The sequence below is a fragment of the Bombina bombina genome, chromosome 3, assembly GCF_027579735.1.
Source record: "Bombina bombina isolate aBomBom1 chromosome 3, aBomBom1.pri, whole genome shotgun sequence".
NCBI lineage: Eukaryota > Metazoa > Chordata > Amphibia > Anura > Bombinatoridae > Bombina > Bombina bombina.
This window is the reverse complement of record NC_069501.1, coordinates 1133195570-1133219390: the sequence shown is the minus strand read 5'-3', so window position 1 is coordinate 1133219390 and position 23821 is coordinate 1133195570.

Sequence of the window (23821 nt, the reverse complement as noted above, 5' to 3'; positions counted from 1 at the left end):
ATTGCCTATATATTCATGATGTCTATGATATCCATTGTTAATAAAGACAAAAGACCCTTCCTATTAAACCTATAGGAGCTTTGGGGATGTGGGTATAATATGCATGCATACACAATGTTTTATTTATATGTATTTTATTGTATAACACTAGAATATGTATTATAATTTATGTTGTGTTTTTAAAAAGTTTGATTTTGGTGTATTTTTTATTTTTTTAGGAAGAAGATTTTGGGGGGTAGTTATCAAGCCGTCTACTTTTCTGACTTCGCCGGCCCAATACGCCCGCCTAAGCTCGCCTACCTTCGCCGCCGCGGACCTGAAAAAATACGCCTAAGTTATCAAATAAAGCTGTCAAAAAGCCGCGGGGCGATGAGCAGCGGACTGTGACAGTTATCACTCATCCGATCTCGCTGCCCTTCGGCTTTTTCCCAGCTTTATTGCTAGCCTGTCACTAAGCACTCACACTAAACTGCACTGTTCTACCCCCTATACCGGCGCCCCCGGAGCCCCCCGCAACTAAATAAAGTTACTAACCCCTAAACCGCCGCTCCTAGACCCCGCCGCAACTCTTATAAATGTATTAACCCCCTAAACCGCCGCTCCTAGACCCTGCCGCAACTCTTATAAATGTATTAACCCCTAAACCGCCGCTCCCGGACACCGCTGCCACCTACAGTATACCTAGTAACCCCTATCCTGTATATACAACAGAAAGTGGCGCTTACCGGTCCGGGGTCTCTTCACCGTGTTCTCGAGCGGCGTGTCTTCAGCGTTGGCTCAGCTTCTCCGTCTCACCTCCTCACTGCCAGGAGCCCAGCAATAGCGCCTACGTTCCAGGCGCAGACTCAGGATCCAATCACAACACACTTCCGGGCGTCACTCACTTGCAGGGAGAGGAGGAATTAGCAGGCATAGAGAATCCACAAAATCCAAGAGATAAAAGCGGCTTTATTGGTGACAAGGTAAAAACAAAATAGAGCCTTAGCTCATGATCGCAATCCGGGGTCACAGAACAGCAATGGCAGACATGTTTCGTGTGGTTCCTCCACACTTGATCACTGCTGATTTTTGCTAGTTCTGTGACCTGTTTTAAAAGCACAAAACATTCAACAATTAATCAATTAGAGAAAAAGTTAAAAACAATGAAGTTAACCCCTTCTTGCCCTGATGTGATTATGTGTATTTTTACTCCTAGAAGGCTAATACATATACCTAACCTGAACTGTAAAGTGGTATATTGAATAGGCATATAGTAATTATTTATTATTAGTGATAGACTAAGCTTATTCTACATTTTGATAATATAAACCAAAAGGGACAGGAGTGACGCATAGAGTTAAACCCTTGTTATGAGTGTTACATGTATGTTTCTCTGTTTCCTTTTATTATATATATTTTTAGAAAAGTTTTAAATGAACAGATTCACATCACTTTCTTTGTTGATACCCAGAGGTGATCTGGTGTTCAACAGAAAGATCCATTGTGCCTCCTTGTAGTCAAGTTTGTAAATTCTGTCACCTCCTCTTTTGTGTGGAGGGACATGATCAATAGCCTGGATAGACAAAAGTGAAGCATCCCCAGCATGTTTTAATTTAAAGTGTCTGGATACTGGTGTGTCCGTGTCAGGGTCCTCAATGTCCCGAATATGTTCTAGGGCCCTGTCCTTCAGGTGACGTTTTGTTTTACCTACATATTGAATCTTGCACCCCCTACAGGTGAGGAGGTAGATGACATGATTAGACTTGCAATTTAATCCAAACCTAATGTCATATGTGCATTTAGTTATTGTTGAGGTAAAAGTAGTACCCTCTATTACATGATTACATGTTTTACAACGCTGTGCTTTACATTTATAGAACCCTATCCTATGGGGTAACCATGTTCTACTCTTCTCTGTTGGTAAATCTGAGGGAGCCACTATATTGCCAATGGTCTTATTTTTTCTTGCAACAAATTTGCAATTTTGTGTGATGTTTTCTAAATTATAGTCAGTGGTCAGAATGGGAAGACTTTCTCTTATGATGTCACATATTTTTCTATATTCTAAACTGTACGGGGTACTAAACACAATTTTATTCTCCCCCTTTGGCCTTTGCTGGACACTTTGTTTCTTTATTTTAATAGACTATCTCGTGGTATTAAGTCCACTTCTCTCTTTGTGTCTTTTAATAGGCTCTCTGGGTACCCTCTACTGAGTAGTCTCTCCTCTAGTACTTCACATTGTTCCTCATATGTTTTAATGTCTGAACAAACCCTTTTGGTTCTGATGTATTGTCCTTTGGGGATAGCTTTTTTAACATGCCATGGATGGCTTGACTTAAAATTCAGAATTGTATTCCCCCCTGTAGGCTTCCTATAGAGGGTAGTACTAACAGTCTTGGTAGTTGTGTCTGCTTGAAGGGCCAGATCTAGAAATACTGTATTTTTGTCACTTTGTACATAGGTAAATTTTAGATTTTTGTCATTGGTATTAATGTTGTTTATAAACATCTTAGCTGTTTCCTCATCGCCATCCCACACCACCAGCAGGTCATCAATATATCTTCCGTAGTACACTATATGTTCTTTGAGGGGGTTGTCATCTCCATAGACGTGGGCGACCTCCCACCAACCCATGAATAGGTTGGCGTAGGACGGGGCAAACTTAGCCCCCATGGCCGTCCCACGACTCTGGAGATAACACCCCCCCTCGAACATAAAAAAATTATGTGTAAGTAAAAATTCAATTGCAGTAAGTAAAAAATATTTGACATCTTCTGCATAATTTGAAAAATTGTTCAAAAAATATGTCACTGCTGCTAACCCCTGGTGGTGTGGGATGGATGTGTATAGGGATGCAACATCTATAGTGATGAAACGATATGTGTCTTTCCATCTTAGTGCTTTCATTTGATTTAATACTTGTGTGGAGTCACGAATATAACTCATTAGTTCTACAACCAGTGGTTGGAGGAATGTATCTACTAATTCGGACAGGGGTTCAAGTAATGACCCTATTCCCGATATGATCGGGCGACCGGGTGGGTTTTTGCTGTCCTTATGTAATTTAGGGACAAAATAAAAAATGGGTGTGTATGGGTTAGCAGGAAGGAGAGTGTCTAGCTGGGATTCCTTAAAGGCCCCTGCTTGTTGTCCCAATGTAAGAATATCAGCTAATTGAGCTTTAAACTTTTGTGTTGGATTAAAGGTAAGTTTGGTATACACGTCTTTGTCATTTAACTGGCGGAGAGCCTCTGATACGTAGTATTCGCGGTCCATAACCACTACGTTCCCCCCCTTGTCTGATTCCTTTATTACAATGTTGGTATTTTCCCCCAACCCTTTTAATGTCATGTGTTGTTTATGTGTTAAGTTAAATTTGTATACATCCCTGGTAGTTTTTTCTTTTGTTACCTTTTCTGAGAGTATTTTTAATTTGTTTTCTACTGTCCGCTGAAAGACCTCTATGCCTTTGCTTCTGCTGTTAACAGGATAGAAAGCACTTTTTTTCATACTTGGTTTAAATGTTGGCGGAATTGTCTTAACTTCTTCCTCAACTGTGTTTTCATTTAACATTGTAGTAAGGTCTAATAAAAGACATTGCTCTTCAAAGGGAAGTTGATTTTTAATGTCAATTTGGTTTGCCTGTACCTCATCCCTATTGACCTGCTCGGCCGCGTCCTTGGGCTTTGGAAAATGATTCTTCAAGGTTAACTTTCTCACAAATTTGTTTACATCATGGACGGTGCCGAACAGGTCAAAGTGGGTCGTGGGGGCAAATCCTAAACCTAAACCCAATACCTCTACCTCTGTGGCTGTTAGGTCGTATTTGGAAAGGTTTATAACATTCTTTATGCATATTTCTTTATTTGGTTGCGTGTCTGATACCTCCCCACCATACCTCCCCTTCTGCCTGTGTTTCCCCCTACTGCCCCTTCTTGTTTTTTTCTTTTGGGTTTTGTCCCCATGCGCCCCTCGTTTTTTGACTGATTTTCACTGACTTCTAATGGATTATCTAGTACTGACATGCCCTCTAAATGTACCACCTCATCGTTGGAATCGTGCTCGGAGGTGTCAACGTCATATTCTGTTTCTGCGAATTGTACTTTTTTAATGCCTTTTTTAGGCTGTACATCCATCTTATGTCTTTGAAACATGTGACGCTGACCCCTCCCTGCACTTTGCCATCTATAGACTTTATCATGTTCGTAATCTCTTTTATCCCTGGATAGTTTTTACTTTTTAAAAGCCCAAAGTTCTTTGGTAAATTTTGACATATTTTCTTCAAATTTCTTATCATAAGTAATAAACTCTTTATCTGTCTGAAACATTTGTAAGTCTCTTTGTACCATCTTGATAAGATCGATGGACTCTCTCCTCTGCTGTTTTTTATATTCCACCAGCAGATCTATCAAGGCAAAAGAACATGTGTCTAAGATTTGGTTCCATTTTTTGATAAAGTCCATGTCTGTTACTAGGAATGATGGAAATTTCCTTATTCTTAATCCTCTTGGGATCCTTTTTTGTTTTTTGTACATTAGAAAAGTCTTTATGTCTAGGTCTAGTTTAATGTCTTTCCTCCTTAATTCATCCATCTGAAAAAACAAGTCGTCTATAGTACTCTCATTTTCTGACAGTATGTCATCCACCTCTTGGTCATAGCCCTTTAACGATGCCTCCAGGTCCTTAAACACAAAACCTTGTGTGTGTTCAGTCATGTCCGGTGTATATGTTATAGCCAAATTGTAAAGGTAGTAAGTCTCTTGTCACCAAAATGAGCCTATATGCAATATGCAATTTATTAAGTCCATATATATATACAACAATAAACAGGGTCTTTGTAGCGATAAATATCCCTTAAATGAACAAACTGTTGCTTACGGTAAGTCACTGTGAACTAGAGCCACGCACTATCCTTACGCTAATACAGCTCCACGGACTAATGACTTATACCCCGTATGTAGTCTTGCAGCCACTCCACAAACGTATGCTTCTAAGTATATACAACAGAAAGTGGCGCTTACCGGTCCGGGGTCTCTTCACCGTGTTCTCGAGCGGCGTGTCTTCAGCGTTGGCTCAGCTCAGCTTCTCCGTCTCACCTCCTCACTGCCAGGAGCCCAGCAATAGCGCCTACGTTCCAGGCGCAGACTCAGGATCCAATCACAACACACTTCCGGGCGTCACTCACTTGCAGGGAGAGGAGGAATTAGCAGGCATAGAGAATCCACAAAATCGAAGAGATAAAAGCGGCTTTATTGGTGACAAGGTAAAAACAAAATAGAGCCTTAGCTCATGATCGCAATCCGGGGTCACAGAACAGCAATGGCAGAGTGACGCCCGGAAGTGAGTGACGCCCGGAAATGTGTTGTGATTGGATCCTGAGTCTGCGCCTGGAACGTAGGCGCTATTGCTGGGCTCCTGGCAGTGAGGAGGTGAGACGGAGAAGCTGAGCTGAGCCAACGCTGAAGACACGCCGCTCGAGAACACGGTGAAGAGACCCCGGACCGGTAAGCGCCACTTTCTGTTGTATATACTTAGAAGCATACGTTTGTGGAGTGGCTGCAAGACTACATACGGGGTATAAGTCATTAGTCCGTGGAGCTGTATTAGCGTAAGGATAGTGCGTGGCTCTAGTTCACAGTGACTTACCGTAAGCAACAGTTTGTTCATTTAAGGGATATTTATCGCTACAAAGACCCTGTTTATTGTTGTATATATATATGGACTTAATAAATTGCATATTGCATATAGGCTCATTTTGGTGACAAGAGACTTACTACCTTTACAATTTGGCTATAACATATACACCGGACATGACTGAACACACACAAGGTTTTGTGTTTAAGGACCTGGAGGCATCGTTAAAGGGCTATGACCAAGAGGTGGATGACATACTGTCAGAAAATGAGAGTACTATAGACGACTTGTTTTTTCAGATGGATGAATTAAGGAGGAAAGACATTAAACTAGACCTAGACATAAAGACTTTTCTAATGTACAAAAAACAAAAAAGGATCCCAAGAGGATTAAGAATAAGGAAATTTCCATCATTCCTAGTAACAGACATGGACTTTATCAAAAAATGGAACCAAATCTTAGACACATGTTCTTTTGCCATGATAGATCTGCTGGTGGAATATAAAAAACAGCAGAGGAGAGAGTCCATCGATCTTATCAAGATGGTACAAAGAGACTTACAAATGTTTCAGACAGATAAAGAGTTTATTACTTATGATAAGAAATTTGAAGAAAATATGTCAAAATTTACCAAAGAACTTTGGGCTTTTAAAAAGCAAAAACTATCCAGGGATAAAAGAGATTACGAACATGATAAAGTCTATAGATGGCAAAGTGCAGGGAGGGGTCAGCGTCACATGTTTCAAAGACATAAGATGGATGTACAGCCTAAAAAAGGCATTAAAAAAGTACAATTCGCAGAAACAGAATATGACGTTGACACCTCCGAGCACGATTCCAACGATGAGGTGGTACATTTAGAGGGCATGTCAGTACTAGATAATCCATTAGAAGTCAGTGAAAATCAGTCAAAAAACGAGGGGCGCATGGGGACAAAACCCAAAAGAAAAAAACAAGAAGGGGCAGTAGGGGGAGACACAGGCAGAAGGGGAGGTATGGTGGGGAGGTATCAGACACGCAACCAAATAAAGAAATATGCATAAAGAATGTTATAAACCTTTCCAAATACGACCTAACAGCCACAGAGGTAGAGGTATTGGGTTTAGGTTTAGGATTTGCCCCCACGACCCACTTTGACCTGTTCGGCACCGTCCATGATGTAAACAAATTTGTGAGAAAGTTAACCTTGAAGAATCATTTTCCAAAGCCCCAGGACGCGGCCGAGCAGGTCAATAGGGATGAGGTACAGGCAAACCAAATTGACATTAAAAATCAACTTCCCTTTGAAGAGCAATGTCTTTTATTAGACCTTACTACAATGTTAAATGAAAACACAGTTGAGGAAGAAGTTAAGACAATTCCGCCAACATTTAAACCAAGTATGAAAAAAAGTGCTTTCTATCCTGTTAACAGCAGAAGCAAAGGCATAGAGGTCTTTCAGCGGACAGTAGAAAACAAATTAAAAATACTCTCAGAAAAGGTAACAAAAGAAAAAACTACCAGGGATGTATACAAATTTAACTTAACACATAAACAACACATGACATTAAAAGGGTTGGGTGAGAATACCAACATTGTAATAAAGGAATCAGACAAGGGGGGGAACGTAGTGGTTATGGACCGCGAATACTACGTATCAGAGGCTCTCCGCCAGTTAAATGACAAAGACGTGTATACCAAACTTACCTTTAATCCAACACAAAAGTTTAAAGCTCAATTAGCTGATATTCTTACATTGGGACAACAAGCAGGGGCCTTTAAGGAATCCCAGCTAGACACTCTCCTTCCTGCTAACCCATACACACCCATTTTTTATTTTGTCCCTAAATTACATAAGGACAGCAAAAACCCACCCGGTCGCCCGATCATATCGGGAATAGGGTCATTACTTGAACCCCTGTCCGAATTAGTAGATACATTCCTCCAACCACTGGTTGTAGAACTAATGAGTTATATTCGTGACTCCACACAAGTATTAAATCAAATGAAAGCACTAAGATGGAAAGACACATATCGTTTCATCACTATAGATGTTGCATCCCTATACACATCCATCCCACACCACCAGGGGTTAGCAGCAGTGACATATTTTTTGAACAATTTTTCAAATTATGCAGAAGATGTCAAATATTTTTTACTTACTGCAATTGAATTTTTACTTACACATAATTTTTTTATGTTCGGGGGGGGGGGGTGTTATCTCCAGAGATGTGGGACGGCCATGGGGGCCAAGTTTGCCCCGTCCTACGCCAACCTATTCATGGGTTGGTGGGAGGTCGCCCACGTCTATGGAGATGACAACCCCCTCAAAGAACATATAGTGTACTACGGAAGATATATTGATGACCTGCTGGTGGTGTGGGATGGCGATGAGGAAACAGCTAAGATGTTTATAAACAACATTAATACCAATGACAAAAATCTAAAATTTACCTATGTACAAAGTGACAAAAATACAGTATTTCTAGATCTGGCCCTTCAAGCAGACACAACTACCAAGACTGTTAGTACTACCCTCTATAGGAAGCCTACAGGGGGGAATACAATTCTGAATTTTAAGTCAAGCCATCCATGGCATGTTAAAAAAGCTATCCCCAAAGGACAATACATCAGAACCAAAAGGGTTTGTTCAGACATTAAAACATATGAGGAACAATGTGAAGTACTAGAGGAGAGACTACTCAGTAGAGGGTACCCAGAGAGCCTATTAAAAGACACAAAGAGAGAAGTGGACTTAATACCACGAGATAGTCTATTAAAATACAAGAAACAAAGTGTCCAGCAAAGGCCAAAGGGGGAGAATAAAATTGTGTTTAGTACCCCGTACAGTTTAGAATATAGAAAAATATGTGACATCATAAGAGAAAGTCTTCCCATTCTGACCACTGACTATAATTTAGAAAACATTACACAAAATTGCAAATTTGTTGCAAGAAAAAATAAGACCATTGGCAATATAGTGGCTCCCTCAGATTTACCAACAGAGAAGAGTAGAACATGGTTACCCCATAGGATAGGGTTCTATAAATGTAAAGCACAGCGTTGTAAAACATGTAATCATGTAATAGAGGGTACTGCTTTTACCTCAACAATAACTAAATGCACATATGACATTAGGTTTGGATTAAATTGCAAGTCTAATCATGTCATCTACCTCCTCACCTGTAGGGGGTGCAAGATTCAATATGTAGGTAAAACAAAACGTCACCTGAAGGACAGGGCCCTAGAACATATTCGGGACTTTGAGGACCCTGACACGGACACACCAGTATCCAGACACTTTAAATTAAAACATGCTGGGGATGCTTCACTTTTGTCTATCCAGGCTATTGATCATGTCCCTCCACACAAAAGAGGAGGTGACAGAATTTACAAACTTGACTACAAGGAGGCACAATGGATCTTTCTGTTGAACACCAGATCACCTCTGGGTATCAACAAAGAAAGTGATGTGAATCTGTTCATTTAAAACTTTTCTAAAAATATATATAATAAAAGGAAACAGAGAAACATACATGTAACACTCATAACAAGGGTTTAACTCTATGCGTCACTCCTGTCCCTTTTGGTTTATATTATCAAAATGTAGAATAAGCTTAGTCTATCACTAATAATAAATAATTACTATATGCCTATTCAATATACCACTTTACAGTTCAGGTTAGGTATATGTATTAGCCTTCTAGGAGTAAAAATACACATAATCACATCAGGGCAAGAAGGGGTTAACTTCATTGTTTTTAACTTTTTCTCTAATTGATTAATTGTTGAATGTTTTGTGCTTTTAAAACAGGTCACAGAACTAGCAAAAATCAGCAGTGATCAAGTGTGGAGGAACCACATGAAACATGTCTGCCATTGCTGTTCTGTGACCCCGGATTCCGATCATGAGCTAAGGCTCTATTTTGTTTTTACCTTGTCACCAATAAAGCCGCTTTTATCTCTTCGATTTTGTGGATTCTCTATGCCTGCTAATTCCTCCTCTCCCTGCAAGTGAGTGACGCCCGGAAGTGTGTTGTGATTTAACCCCTATCCTGCCCCCCCTACACCGTCGCCCTCTATTATAAAATTATTAACCCCTATCCTGCTGATCCCGCACCTCTCCGCAACTAAATAAATAGTTTAACCCCTAAACCGCCGCTCCATGAACCCGCCGCAACCTATATTAAACCTATTAACCCCTATCCTGCCCCCCCTACACCGTCGCCACCTATAATGAATTTATTAACCCCTAATCTGCCCCCCTACACCGTCGCCACCTATAATAAATTTATTAACCCCTATCCTGCCCCCCACTACGCCGCCGCCACTGTAATACAATTATTAACCCCTAAACCTAAGTCTAACCCTAACCCTAACGCCCCCCTAACTTAAATATTAATTAAATAAATCTAAATAAATCCTATTTAAAACTAAATACTTACCTTTAAAATAAACCCTAATATAGCTACAATATAAATAATAATTATATTCTAGCTATCTTAGGATTTATATTTATTTTACAGGTAACTTTCAATTTATTTTAACCATGTACAATAACTATTAAATAGTTATTAACTATTTAATAGCTTACCTAGCTAAAATAAAGAGAAATGTACCTGTGAAATAAATCCTAACCTAAGTTACAATTACACCTAACACTACACTATACTTTAATAAATTGATGACGTCCCTTAAAGGAGCCGTCATTCGTCGTAGTCCGTCGGTGAAGAAGGTGGTTCCGCGTCGGCGGAAGGAAGATTCAAGACCCGGCTTGGAAGATGACTTCGCCCGGATAGAAGACCTCTTCAGCGCCTCTTTGAAGATGACATCGGCCGGATCGAAGACTTCTTCAGCGCCGCCTGGATGATGACTTCATCGGATGGAAGATTTCTTCAGCGCCGCTTGGAGGATTAACTTCTTCCGCTCCGGATGTCCTCTTCAGTTCCATCGGTGGCTCGGCTGAGTGAAGACGACTCAAGGTAGGATGATCTTCAGGGGATTAGTGTTAGGTTTTTGTAAGGGGGGTTTGGGTTAGATTAGGGGTATGTGGGTGGTGGGTTTTAATGTTGGGGGGGTTGTATTTTTCTTTTACAGGCAAAAGAGCTGAACTTTTTGGGGCATGCCCCCACAAATGGCCCTTTTAAGGGCTGGTAAGGTAAAAGTGCTTTGAAATTTATTTAATTTAGAATAGGGTAGGGATTTTTTTTATTTTGGGGGGGTTTGTTATTTTATTAGGGGGCTTAGATTAGGTGTAAGTAGCTTAAAATTGTTGTAATATTTTTAACATGTTTGTAACTTATTTTTTTATTTTTTGTAACTTAGCTTTTTTTATTTTTTGTACTTTAGTTAGTTTATGTAATTGTATTTAATTGTAGTTATTTGTAGGTAGTTTATTTAGTTAATGTAATGATAGTGTAGTATTAGGTTTAATTGTAACTTAGGTTAGGATTTATTTTACAGGTAATTTTGTATTTCTTTTAGCTAGGTAGTTATTAAATAGTTAATAACTATTTAATAACTATTCTAACTAGCTAAAATAAATACAAAGTTACCTGTAAAATAAATATAAATCCTAAGATAGCTATAATATAATTATTAATTATATTGTAGCTATCTTAGGGTTTATTTTACAGGTAAGTATTTATTTTTAAATAGGAATAATTTATTAAAGTATAGTGTAGTGTTAGGTGTAATTGTAACTTAGGTTAGGATTTATTTCACAGGTACATTTCTCTTTATTTTAGCTAGGTAAGCTATTAAATAGTTAATAACTATTTAATAGTTATTGTACATGGTTAAAATAAATTGAAAGTTACCTGTAAAATAAATATAAATCCTAAGATAGCTAGAATATAATTATTATTTATATTGTAGCTATATTAGGGTTTATTTTAAAGGTAAGTATTTAGTTTTAAATAGGATTCATTTAGTTAATAAGAGTTAATTTATTTAGATTTATTTAATTAATATTTAAGTTAGGGGGGCGTTAGGGTTAGGGTTAGACTTAGGTTTAGGGGTTAATAATTTTATTACAGTGGCGGCGGCGTAGTGGGGGGCAGGATAGGGGTTAATAAATTTATTATAGGTGGCGACGGTGTAGGGGGGGCAGATTAGGGGTTAATAAATTTATTAAAGGTGGCCACGGTGTAGGGGGGGCAGGATAGGGGTTAATACATTTAATATAGGTTGCGGCGGGTTCAGGGAGCGGCGGTTTAGGGGTTAATACATTTATTATAGTTGCAGTGGGCTCCGGGAGCGGCGGTTTAGGGGTTAATATGTATAGAGTAGCTTGCGGTGGGCTCCGGGAGCGGCGGTTTAGGGGGTAATAACTTTATTTAGTTGCGGCGGTGTAGGGGGGGTCAGATTAGCGGTGTTTAGACTCGGGGTACATGTTAGGGTGTTAGGTGTAGACAGCTCCCATAGGAATCAATGGGATGTCTGTCAGCAGCGAACTTGTACTTTCGCTATGGTCAGACTCCATTGATTCCTATGGGATCCGCCGCCATCCAGGGGTGGCGGATTGAAAACCAGGTACGCTGGGCCGTAAAAGTGCCGAGCGTACCTGCTAGTTTTTTGATAACTAGCAAAAGTAGTGAGAATGTGCCGCACTTGTGTGCGGAACATCTGGAGTGACGTACGAATCGATCTGTGTCGGACGGAGTCCGGCGGATCGATGCTTACGTCACAAAATTCTACTTTTGCCGGTCTCGAGCCTTTGATAACTAAGGCGTATCAGCCTCGCCACAAATACGCTGCGGAATTCCAGCGTATTTGAGGTTGACGGCTTGATAACTACCCCCCTTTGTGTTTGTGATATAAATATTTCATACAAGGGAGTAGCCGCAACTTTCTAGTTTTCTTATATTTATTGCGAATATAGATTCTCACTGTTCTGAGCGTGTTATAATATTGTGACTGTAACTAACGTGTTCTATATTAATAACAGGTTTGTTACAGTGTGGTTGCAATATTATAAGTATAAATATCGCCACCTACTGAGATGTATAGTAAAATGCTTCTCAGCGAGGCTACCTTCAAACAATGATCTCAGCGGTTTTAAATATTTCACCGGCAATCTCGTTCCTGCAACGGATCACTTTTAATCATCATGGATGTTTCGCTGATAAAGGCCCAAGAGAGCAAAATAAATTTGAAACAGAAGTAAATTAAAGTCTGATTAAACTGCATTGTCTATCTGAACAATGAAAGTTTATTTTTGACTATTTGTGTAGTCACCAATCGGCAGCTAGCTGCTAGTCCTGAGCCTACCTACGTATGCTTTCAACAAAGGATACCAAGAGAGCAAAGTAAATTTGATAACTAAAGTAAATTGAAAGGTCTGTTGAAATAGCATGCTTTGAATAATGTATAATACTGACTTTACCTTTTAAAGGGTAGAGAAATACATAGGGTAGTATCAAAAGACTAATTTTAATTACACATATATTGATAAAAACAATGTAATACATACAGATAAACAATCGATACAATCTTTGAAAAGCACAAACATGTAAAAAAAAGGTAACTTAAAGTGACAGTCTAGTCCAAAATAAACTTTAATGATTCAGATAGGGAATGTAATTTTAAACAATTTTCCAATTTACTTTTATCACCAATTTTGCTTTGTTCTCTTGTTATTCTTAGTTGAAAGCTTAACCTAGGAGGTTCATATGCTAATTTCTTAGACCTTGAAGGCCACCTCTTTTCAGAATGCATTTTAACAGTTTTTCACCACTAAAGGGTGTTAGTTCTTGTGTTTCATATAGATAGTGTTTCTTTTAAAACAATAAAAATTCTGGTGTAGACTGTTCCTTTAAATTAAAGAGATACCCTTTAAACTCATTTTTTTCTTTCAGGATTCAGATAGAAAGTTGCATAAAATTGCATGCTCTAATTTACTCTTATTATTAATTTTTCTTTGTTCTTTTGTGATCTTTATTTGAAAATCAAGATTGTAAGCTTAGAAGCCGGCCCATGTTGGGTTCAGCACCTGGGTTGCATTTGCTGACTGGTGGCTAAATATAGCCAAGCACTATCCAGGGTGCTGAACTAAAAATGGGCTGGCTCCTTAGCTTAGATTCCTGCTTTTTCAAATAAAGATGGCAAGAGAACAAAGACAATTTGATAATAGGAGTTAATTAGAAAGTTGCTTAAAATTGCATGCGCTATCTGAATCACAAAAGAAAAAAACAAATTGGGTTTACTATCCCTTTAAGCTCCTGGGGGTCGATCCGATATAAATCGTCGCCCGCAAAAGCCGGCGACGCCAATATTTGCGCGGGTTTGGTATCACATATACGGCGTAACCTAGAAGTTACGCCCGTATATTTCTGCCGTCGCCCGCAGTTTTTTGGGCCATAGGCAGGTATACCAAACCCGCGCAGTTTGGTATCCAATATGCAGCGTAAGGACTTACGTGGCGAAAATGGAGAAAACTTACTCCATTTTCACCTCGCCACAAAAAGCAGCCGTAAGAAGCCTTACGCTGACTATTGGAGCCCCGTAACTCCCTAAACTAACTAGAAAATAAACCTAACACCTAACGCATGCGCAATGTCTATCTCCCTGTCAACCGCGATCCCCCCCGAAATCCCTAATAAAGTTATTACCCCCTAAACCGCCGCTCCCGGACCCCGCCGCCATCTACATAAACTAACCCCCTACTGTGAGCCTCTAAAACCGCCGCCATCTACCTTATCTATCCCCTAATCTGACCCCTTACACCGCCGCCATCTATATTAAAATTATTAACCCCTAATGTAAGCCCCTTACACCGCCGCCATCTCTATTAAAATGATTAACCCCTAATTTAATCTACCTACCCCGCCGCCAGCTATATTATCTATATTAACCCTAAGTATATTATAGTTAATATAGGTATTACATTATATATATTAACTATATTAACCCTAATTATATTAGGGTTAATATAGTTAATATAGTTACTATAGTATTTATATTAACTATATTAACTCTATCTAACCCTAACTAAATTTATATTAAATTAATCTAATTCATTTATAAACTAAAATATTCCTATTTAAATCTAAATACTTACCTATAAAATAAACCCTAAGATAGCTACAATATAATTAATAATTACATTGTAGCTATGTTAGGGTTAATATTTATTTTACAGGTAAATTGTTAATTATTTTAACTAGGTATAATAGATATTAAATAGTTATTAACTATTTAATATCTACCTAGTTAAAATAATTACCCAATTACCTGTAAAATAAATCCTAATCTAAGTTACAAATACACCTACACTATCAATAAATTAAATAAACTACAAACATCTATCTAAAAATACAATTAAATTAACTAAATTAAATTACAAAAAAAAAACAAACACTAAATTAAAAAAAATAAAAAAAAGATTACAAGATATTTAAGCTAATTACACCTATTCTAAGCCCCCTAATAAAATAATAAACCCCCAAAATAAAAAAAATTCCCTGCCCTATTCTAAATTCAACAAATTTCAAAGCTCTTTACCTTACCAGCCCTTAAAAGGGCCTTTTGTGGGGCATGCCCCAAAGAATTCAGCTCTTTTGCATACAACAAATACAATACCCCCCCCCCCCCATTACAACCCACCACCCACATACCCCTATTCTAAACCCACCCAAACCCCCCTTAAAAAAGCCTAACACTACCCCCCTGAAGATCTCCCTACCTTGTCTTCACCACACCGGGCCGAACTCCTGATCCGATCCGGGCGATGTCTTCCTCCAAGCGGCAAAGAAGAATTCTTCCTCCGGCGATGTCATCCTCCAAGCGGCAAAGAAGAATTCTTCCTCCGGCGACGTCTTCCTCCAAGTGGCAGCAAAGTCTTCATTCTTCCGGCGGCATCTTCAATCTTCTTTCTTCGCTCCGCCGCCGCGGAGCATCCATCCCGGCCGACTGCTGAACTTGGAATGAGGTACCTTTAAATGACGTCATCCAAGATGGCGTCCAACGAATTCCGATTGGTTGATAGGATTCTATCAGCCAATCGGAATTAAGTTAAAAAAATCTGATTGGCTGATTGAATCAGCCAATCAGATTCAAGTTCAATCCGATTGGCTGATCCAATCAGCCAATCAGATTGAGCTCGCATTCTATTGGCTGTTCCGATCAGCCAATAGAATGCGAGCTCAATCTGATTGGCTGATTGGATCAGCCAATCGGATTGAACTTGAATCTGATTGGCTGATTCAATCAGCCAATCAGATTTTTTTAACTTAATTCCGATTGGCTGATAGAATCCTATCAGCCAATCGGAATTCGGCGGACGCCATCTTGGATGACGTCATTTAAAGGTACCTCATTCCAAGTTCAGCAGTCGGCCGGGATGGATGCTCCGCGGCGGCGGAGCGAAGAAAGAAGATTGAAGATGCCGCCGGAAGAATGAAGACTTTGCTGCCGCTTGGAGGAAGACGTCGCCGGAGGAAGAATTCTTCTTTGCCGCTTGGAGGATGACATCGCCGGAGGAAGAATTCTTCTTTGCCGCTTGGAGGATGACATCGCCGGAGGAAGAATTCTTCTTTGCCGCTTGGAGGAAGACATCGCCCGGATCGGATCAGGAGTTCGGCCCGGTGTGGTGAAGACAAGGTAGGGAGATCTTCAGGGGGGTAGTGTTAGGCTTTTTTAAGGGGGGTTTGGGTGGGTTTAGAATAGGGGTATGTGGGTGGTGGGTTGTAATGGGGGGGGGTATTGTATTTGTTGTATGCAAAAGAGCTGAATTCTTTGGGGCATGCCCCACAAAAGGCCCTTTTAAGGGCTGGTAAGGTAAAGAGCTTTGAAATTTGTTGAATTTAGAATAGGGCAGGGAATTTTTTTTATTTTGGGGGTTTATTATTTTATTAGGGGGCTTAGAATAGGTGTACTTAGCTTAAAAATCTTGTAATCTTTTTTTTATTTTTTGTAATTTAGTGTTTTTTTTTTTTTGTAATTTAGTTTAGTTAATTTAATTGTATTTTTAGATAGATGTTTGTAGTTTATTAAATTTATTGATAGTGTAGGTGTATTTGTAACTTAGGTTAGGATTTATTTTACAGGTAATTGGGTAATTATTTTAACTAGGTAGATATTAAATAGTTAATAACTATTTAATATCTATTATACCTAGTTAAAATAATTAACAATTTACCTGTAAAATAAATATTAACCCTAACATAGCTACAATGTAATTATTAATTATATTGTAGCTATCTTAGGGTTTATTTTATAGGTAAGTATTTAGATTTAAATAGGAATATTTTAGTTTATAAATGAATTAGATTAATTTAATATAAATTTAGTTAGGGTTAGATAGAGTTAATATAGTTAATATAAATACTATAGTAACTATATTAACTATATTAACCCTAATATAATTAGGGTTAATATAGTTAATATATATAATGTAATACCTATATTAACTATAATATACTTAGGGTTAATATAGATAATATAGCTGGCGGCGGGGTAGGTAGATTAAATTAGGGGTTAATCATTTTAATAGAGATGGCGGCGGTGTAAGGGGCTTACATTAGGGGTTAATAATTTTAATATAGATGGCGGCGGTGTTAGGGGCTCACTTTAGGGGGTTATAGATATAATATAGCTGGCGGCGTGGTACGGGAGCGGTGGTTTAGGGGTTAATAACTTTATTAGGTTGCGGCGGGGTAAAGGAGCGGCGGTTTAGGGGTTAATAGCTTTTTTATTGTTAGGCTAGTGAGGGGGGATAGCGGATAGAGGGTTAGACAGTGCGGGCTATGTTAGGGAGGCGTGTTAGACAGTGCGGGCTATGTTTAGGAGGCGTGTTAGACAGTGCGGGTGTTTTAAACTTTAGTCAGGTTTTATAGGCGCCGGCAGTTTCTAACGTGCCGCAAGTCACTGGCGACGCCAGAAATTTGTACTTACGCAGATTTCTGGACATCGCTGGTTTGTGAGACTTACGGCACGTTAGCATCTGACGGCGACTTATATGGGATGGCTTGAGTTGCGAGCTGAAACTGCGGGCGACGCCGGTTCCCTCGCTTGCGCCGCAAACTGCGATCGATATCGGATCGCGCCCCTGCTTGTTAGTGTAGACATAAGGGAGATTGGAAAGGGAAAAATTCACATAAAGAACTCCTAAAAAAGAAGGAAGGTGGATCTGTCAATTAAAAATGTTATACCCATACGGTCTTAACCAAGAATTATTAAATAAAGGGAGACTATACTATAAAATTGTTTTTCCCTTCTTTTTTTTTTTTTTACTTTTTTTTACCAGCTGCAGAGTATAAAATGTCTGAGATTTGTTTTTTTAAGGCTTATTTGTGTATTTTAATTAGCCGATTTTGTGTTTTGAAGCCACAACCTAATAAAATGGGTTGAGCTTGTAGGTATAATCAGATCGCATTACTTTAGCACATTGTGTACATATACCTGCTTCTTTATCTTACATCTGTCCATAAACCAACTTTATCACATTGTGTACAGCGTTTTTCCCCCCTGTGGGAATCATTTTGTTTTTACTAGGTTATTTATGAAAGATACTAGGGACCCTTTTTTTATATCCACCGCTATTGTATGACAAAGTTACAGTGCAGGGACCCTGTTTTACTTTTTTGAGAAAAATGTACAGGGCAATGTGCCCCATTTAAATAATTCACAGATGGGCAATTCCTTACGTGAGCGAGCAGCCAGCAGACCAAATTGCAGTGTTGAGACTGAATAGGATACCCCTTTAAGCACTTTGTATATCCGCTGCCTGCATTTAACATTGCGAGAGCAGAGCAGGGACTGTCAATCACCCATAATAAGTGATTGGCAGAGAGATTAAGAATTAGTAGTCGGATGATCACCACTTCTTAAAGAGACAGTGTACTGTACAATGTTTTCTCCTTTAATGTGTTCCTAATTATACATTTTACCTGCTGGAATGTTATAAATTGTTGGCAAACACCTACTTTATCTTTATTTTGTCATTTGAATGTCTGCTTTTGCCTGTTGAAACTGCCACCTATACTGAAAATATGAATATGTTTGTATGCTCTGTAGAAAAGCTATGTAAACATAGTAAATTAACCTCGCAGTGGGTTTTGATAAGAGAGAGATATATGTATATCTAAAATAGCTGATTTTGCTCATTGAACTCTCACTGGGGTCAATTTATCAAGCTCCATAACCTGTCTGCCTGCTCTGAGGGGGCGGACAGAAATCAACCTGATCAAATACGATCGGGCTGATTGACACCCAACCTGCAGGATGCAGTATTGCACCAGTAGTTCACAAGAACTGCTGGTGCAATGATAAATGCAGACAGCGTATGCTGACGGCATTTATCGATGTGTAGCGGACATGATACTCTACATCGTATCATGTCCGCTCACACATTAATAAATTGACCCCACTAGCTTGAATTAGCATTTCAATACGTAACTATTAGACTCTGTGTACAATAAGAGATAACATTACCAGGTCTTCTCTTTCTGCAGGGCCAGCCCATTTAAATGGTCATATACTTGAGAACAATAGGTGAATATTTTAATGAGCAAAGATGCAATTTCAGATACAAACATAAAGATGAAGGAACAATTAGTGGAGCGAGAGAGAGCGCAAAAGAGAGGGGAGAGAGCACAAAAGAGAGGGGGAGAGAGCAAAAAAGAGAGGGGGAGAGATATCAAAAGAGAGGGGTGGGGAGAGAGCAAAAGAGAGGTGGAGCGAGAGAGAACGCAAAAGAGAGGGTGAGAGAGCACAAAAGAGAGGGGGAGAGAGCACAAAAGAGAGGGGGAGAGAGCACAAAAGAGAGGGGGAGAGATAGCAAAAGAGAGGGGGGGAGAGAGAGCAAAAGAGAGGTGGAGCGAGAGAGAACGCAAAAGAGAGGGGGAGAGAGCACAAAAGAGAGAGGGAGAGAGCACAAAAGAGAGGGGGAGAGAGAGAGCAAGGGGTGGGACCGTCGTACTGCAAAAAATGGCCCGTGTAAATGAGCTTTAGGACTAGTTAAATTATATTTTGTCACTACATTTGTATAATAGTATAGGTCTCATACATTTTATGTACTCTATTACTTTCTCTAGACACAATAAATTATGCTTTTTTTTTTGCACTTAAAGTGTATTGACAGAACATGGCCTCTATTTTATTTAGTGTATCAAGTGAGTCCTATGATGTCCTGAAACAGAAAGCTCATGGGACGTGACCTTCTATCATCATGGATATACATTTGCAAATCTTCACTCTGTAATGGCACTTCTTTAACCTTCCCAAATGCTTTAACCTGGTAATTTACATTAGTCATTTACTCTGCCTTGTGAATCCCTTTTTACATGTTAAAATGAATCAAGTTGACATTTTTATTGGAAAGCTTGTATGTATTAACCCTAGAGCACTCCATGTGATCTCCCACAAGACAAAAAAAACCCTGAAATGATTTCCACATATACAAAATCATTATACTCATCCAGATGCAGTTTGCCCATTAGTGCACCATATGCATTTAAATATTCAAGTCCTGGAATAATGTGATTAAGCTACAAATGGAAATAAACAGTGTGATATGAACTTGTTATATATTTTTACATGGCATTGTGTCTATTTATATTTCATTGTTTAATAACATTTTATGTGCACCAAACATTACAGTACTTACATTACAGCAGCATTTAAAGGGATATTCTGATATAACGTTTGTATTAATTACCCCACATAACTTTGTGCAAAACCCACAGAAAAGGGGTTTAACATATTAAAGTCCTTTTAAGTTATATATGATCAGTGGTGCAAAAAAGTACATGCGCTAACAAATTAGAGTATTTTATATTAGAAAGTGTTTAAAAATCATAGTGCATTAAAGGGATAGGAAAGTCAAAATTAAACTTGCATGATTCAGACAGAACATGTAATTTTAAGACACTTTTGAATTCACTTCTATTTTCAAATGTGCTTCATTCTCTTGGTATCCCTTGTTGAAAAAGAAAATGCACATATCCTACACTAGTGGGAGCTAGCTGCTGATTGATGTCTGCACACACTTCTCTCTTGTGATTGGCTAACTAGATGTGTTCAGCTAGCTGCCAGCACTGCAATGGTGGTCCTCCAGCAAAGGATAACAAGATAATGAAGCAAATTTGATAATATAAGTAAAATGAAAAGTAGTTTAAAATGGTATGTTCTATCATGAAAAACCAGTCCTATCCCTTTAAGGCAAACATTACATAATTCTCACATGAATAAGCAATTTTGTAAGCTAAGATCATGTGCAGTATTGGAGTATTTGTGTGCATGATTGAGTTTAGCTAATAGACTTTCAGACAGAATAATCAATGATTATTGACTGCCTATGAGAAGAGTAATTATAGGGTCCAAGGCATATTGTGGGATAATTTTGTCATGTAAGTGTCCCATGTTGCAAATAGTACCTAAGAAGAAAAAATCTTGACTGTAGCGTTCTCAGTTTCTGAGTTGATATCATTTTCTTACAATATTGCAGTTTTTCTTTGATATGATAAAAACTGCAACCTTTCTAATAGACAAAAACTGAAATGTTTCAAACTATACCATTTGTTACAAATTTACTAAATCAGTGTTTTAAGAGGTTTAAGAAGTTACCAAGGCCTACATTAAAGGGACACTAAACCCAAACTTTTTCTTTCATGATTCAGATAGAGCATGCAATTTTAATCAACTGTCTAATTTACTCTTATTATCATTTTTCTTCATTCTTGGATAGCGCTTGCTTATTGGTGGCTACATTTAGCAAACCAATAAGCAAGGATAACCCAGGTTCTAAACAAAAAATAGGCCAGCTCCTAAGCTTTACATTTCTGCTTTAAATACAAAGATAGCAAGAGAACGAAGAAAAATTGAAAATAGGAGTAAATTAAAAAGTTGCTTAAAATTGTATGCTCTATCTGAATCATTAAATAAAAATATTGGGTTTAGTGTCCCTTTAATGTAGGCCTTGGTAACTTCTTAAACCTCTTAAAACACTGATTTAGTAATTATGTAACAAATGGTATAGTTTTAATAACAATTAGTAACAGGCTGCATCAAAGGATTTACAGAGGGGGACTTCCAGGTTGCGGTCATGACAGGTTGTTAACATTAGTGGCTCCACCACAGTTGGCCACCATCTACTAAATATATTTGGGTTGGCTTATCATCTGGTGGTAGTGCAGATGTTTCAGTTGAGCATTTTGAAATGTGTTTTGGGAACTACGTGTGGTTTAGTTTTTTAACAACCCCCCCTCCCCCGGTGAGTTTGGTAAGCAGTAAGATTTATGCTGCCTTTAATAGTAGTCAGAAATATTGCAATACATATCACTTTAGTTGCCAATAGTAACTTATGCAGAAACTATTGTTAGTAAGTATGAACATTTCTTGGTTTTTTTTTTATCACGGGAGACTTGCTGAATGTGATTGACAGCACCTTCTCTGGGCAAAGTGCTAGTACTTCTTTAACGTGGGATGATTTGATGGTAAACCCATGTGAGCAGCATATTCAGCTTGCACTGGTGACAGTTACATTTTGTTCTAAGTGACCAGGCACTAATGGAGATGACTGGCTGTACTTCTATTTCTTCAGCAATGTGGGGCATTTTTTTCTTCCAAAGGAGAAGATGGGATAAATCCCTACAAAATCCTGGGTACTCTCATCTGTCTGTGTGCACAAAAAAATATTTTTCTCTGCAAAAGATGAAGGAGGTGCTGCAAGGTTGAAATACAGCCCAGTTAATTTATAGATCTGGAGCAGGGTAAATGAATGTCTAGTTTATGAGTAAATAAATATTGACTTTGTTTATGTTTCTAAAGAGCTTTCAAAGCTGACATTTTCCGACAATTCATATGTGGATTATAAAATCGTTGCCTTGTTGCACCGATAATAGTTATATTGAGGCCTATTTATCAAATGTCTGTCGGACCTGATCCGACAGTGCGGATCAGGTCTGACAGACATCGCTGAATGCGGAGAGCAATACACTCTCCGTATTCAGCATTGCACCAGTGACTCTTATGTGCTGCTGGTGCAACGCCGCCCCCTGCAGACTCGCGGCCAATCAGCCGCCAGCAGGGGGGTGTCAATCAACCCGATCGTACTCCATCTGGTTGAATTTTGGCGATCTCTGTCCGCCTGCTCAGAGCAGGCGGACAGGGTTATGAAGAAGCAGCTCCATAACTTGCGTTTCTGGCGAGTCTGAAGACTCGCCAGAAACACAGGCCCTCAAGCTCCATTCGGAGCTTGATAAATCGGCCTCATTGTTGCTAACTATGCACCATCTATCGCATACTTAGCTGCACCTCTTTCGTGGCGACCATGGCTATGGCCGCTTCCTGTTTCTTTGTGTTTTGCACACCATCGGCCACGCGCCTGCACCATTTTGGACACATCTTTGACTCTTCTTTGTGCGCACCTGTGTAAAATAAACTATGTGCAGAGCTTTTAGGGTTAAAGGGACACTAAACCCAAATTTTAAGCAACTTTCTAATTTACTCCTATTATCAATTTTTATTCGTTCTCTTGCTATCTTTATTTGAAAAAGAAGGCATCTAAGCTTTTTTTGTTTCAGACTCTGGACAGCACTTCTTTATTGGTGGATGAATTTATCCACCAATCAGTAAGGACAACCCAAGTTATTCACCAAAAATGGGCCGGCATCTAAACTTACATTCTTGCATTTCAAATAAAGATACCAAGAGAATGAAGACAATTTGATAATAGGAGTAAATTAGAAAGTTGCTTAAAATTTCATGCTCTGATTCCCAAAAGAAAAAAATTGGGTTCAGTGTCCCTTTAAGTTCCCAGAGCAGAGATTGTAAATTGCAGCTGCCAATGTCACTGCAGCACCTGATATATTAGTTAGATAACCGGTTGTCCTTATGATCTGTAGACAGAGCAGCTTGTTTTGTATAAGCTGAAGACAGAGAGATGGAGCAACATGTTATATGAACTACAGAGAGACAGAGCTTTGTGGTATGGGATTTAAAAAGAGACAGTGGGGTAGATTTATTATAAGGCGAGCGGACATGATATGCTGTAGCGAATCAGGTCCGCTCGACCTCGCTAAATGCCGACATTTAACATTGCACCAGCATTTCTGGTGAGCAGGGGCCGTCAATCATCCCGATTATATCAGATCGGGATGATTTCAGTCTGCCACCGAAAAGGACCTGAAATGATGGGGCTCCAAAGCAGCATCCACTGCTTAATAAATGGAGACCAGTATGTTGTGTGCCATGCACGGATACCTTTGCCTTTGTCTATAAAATA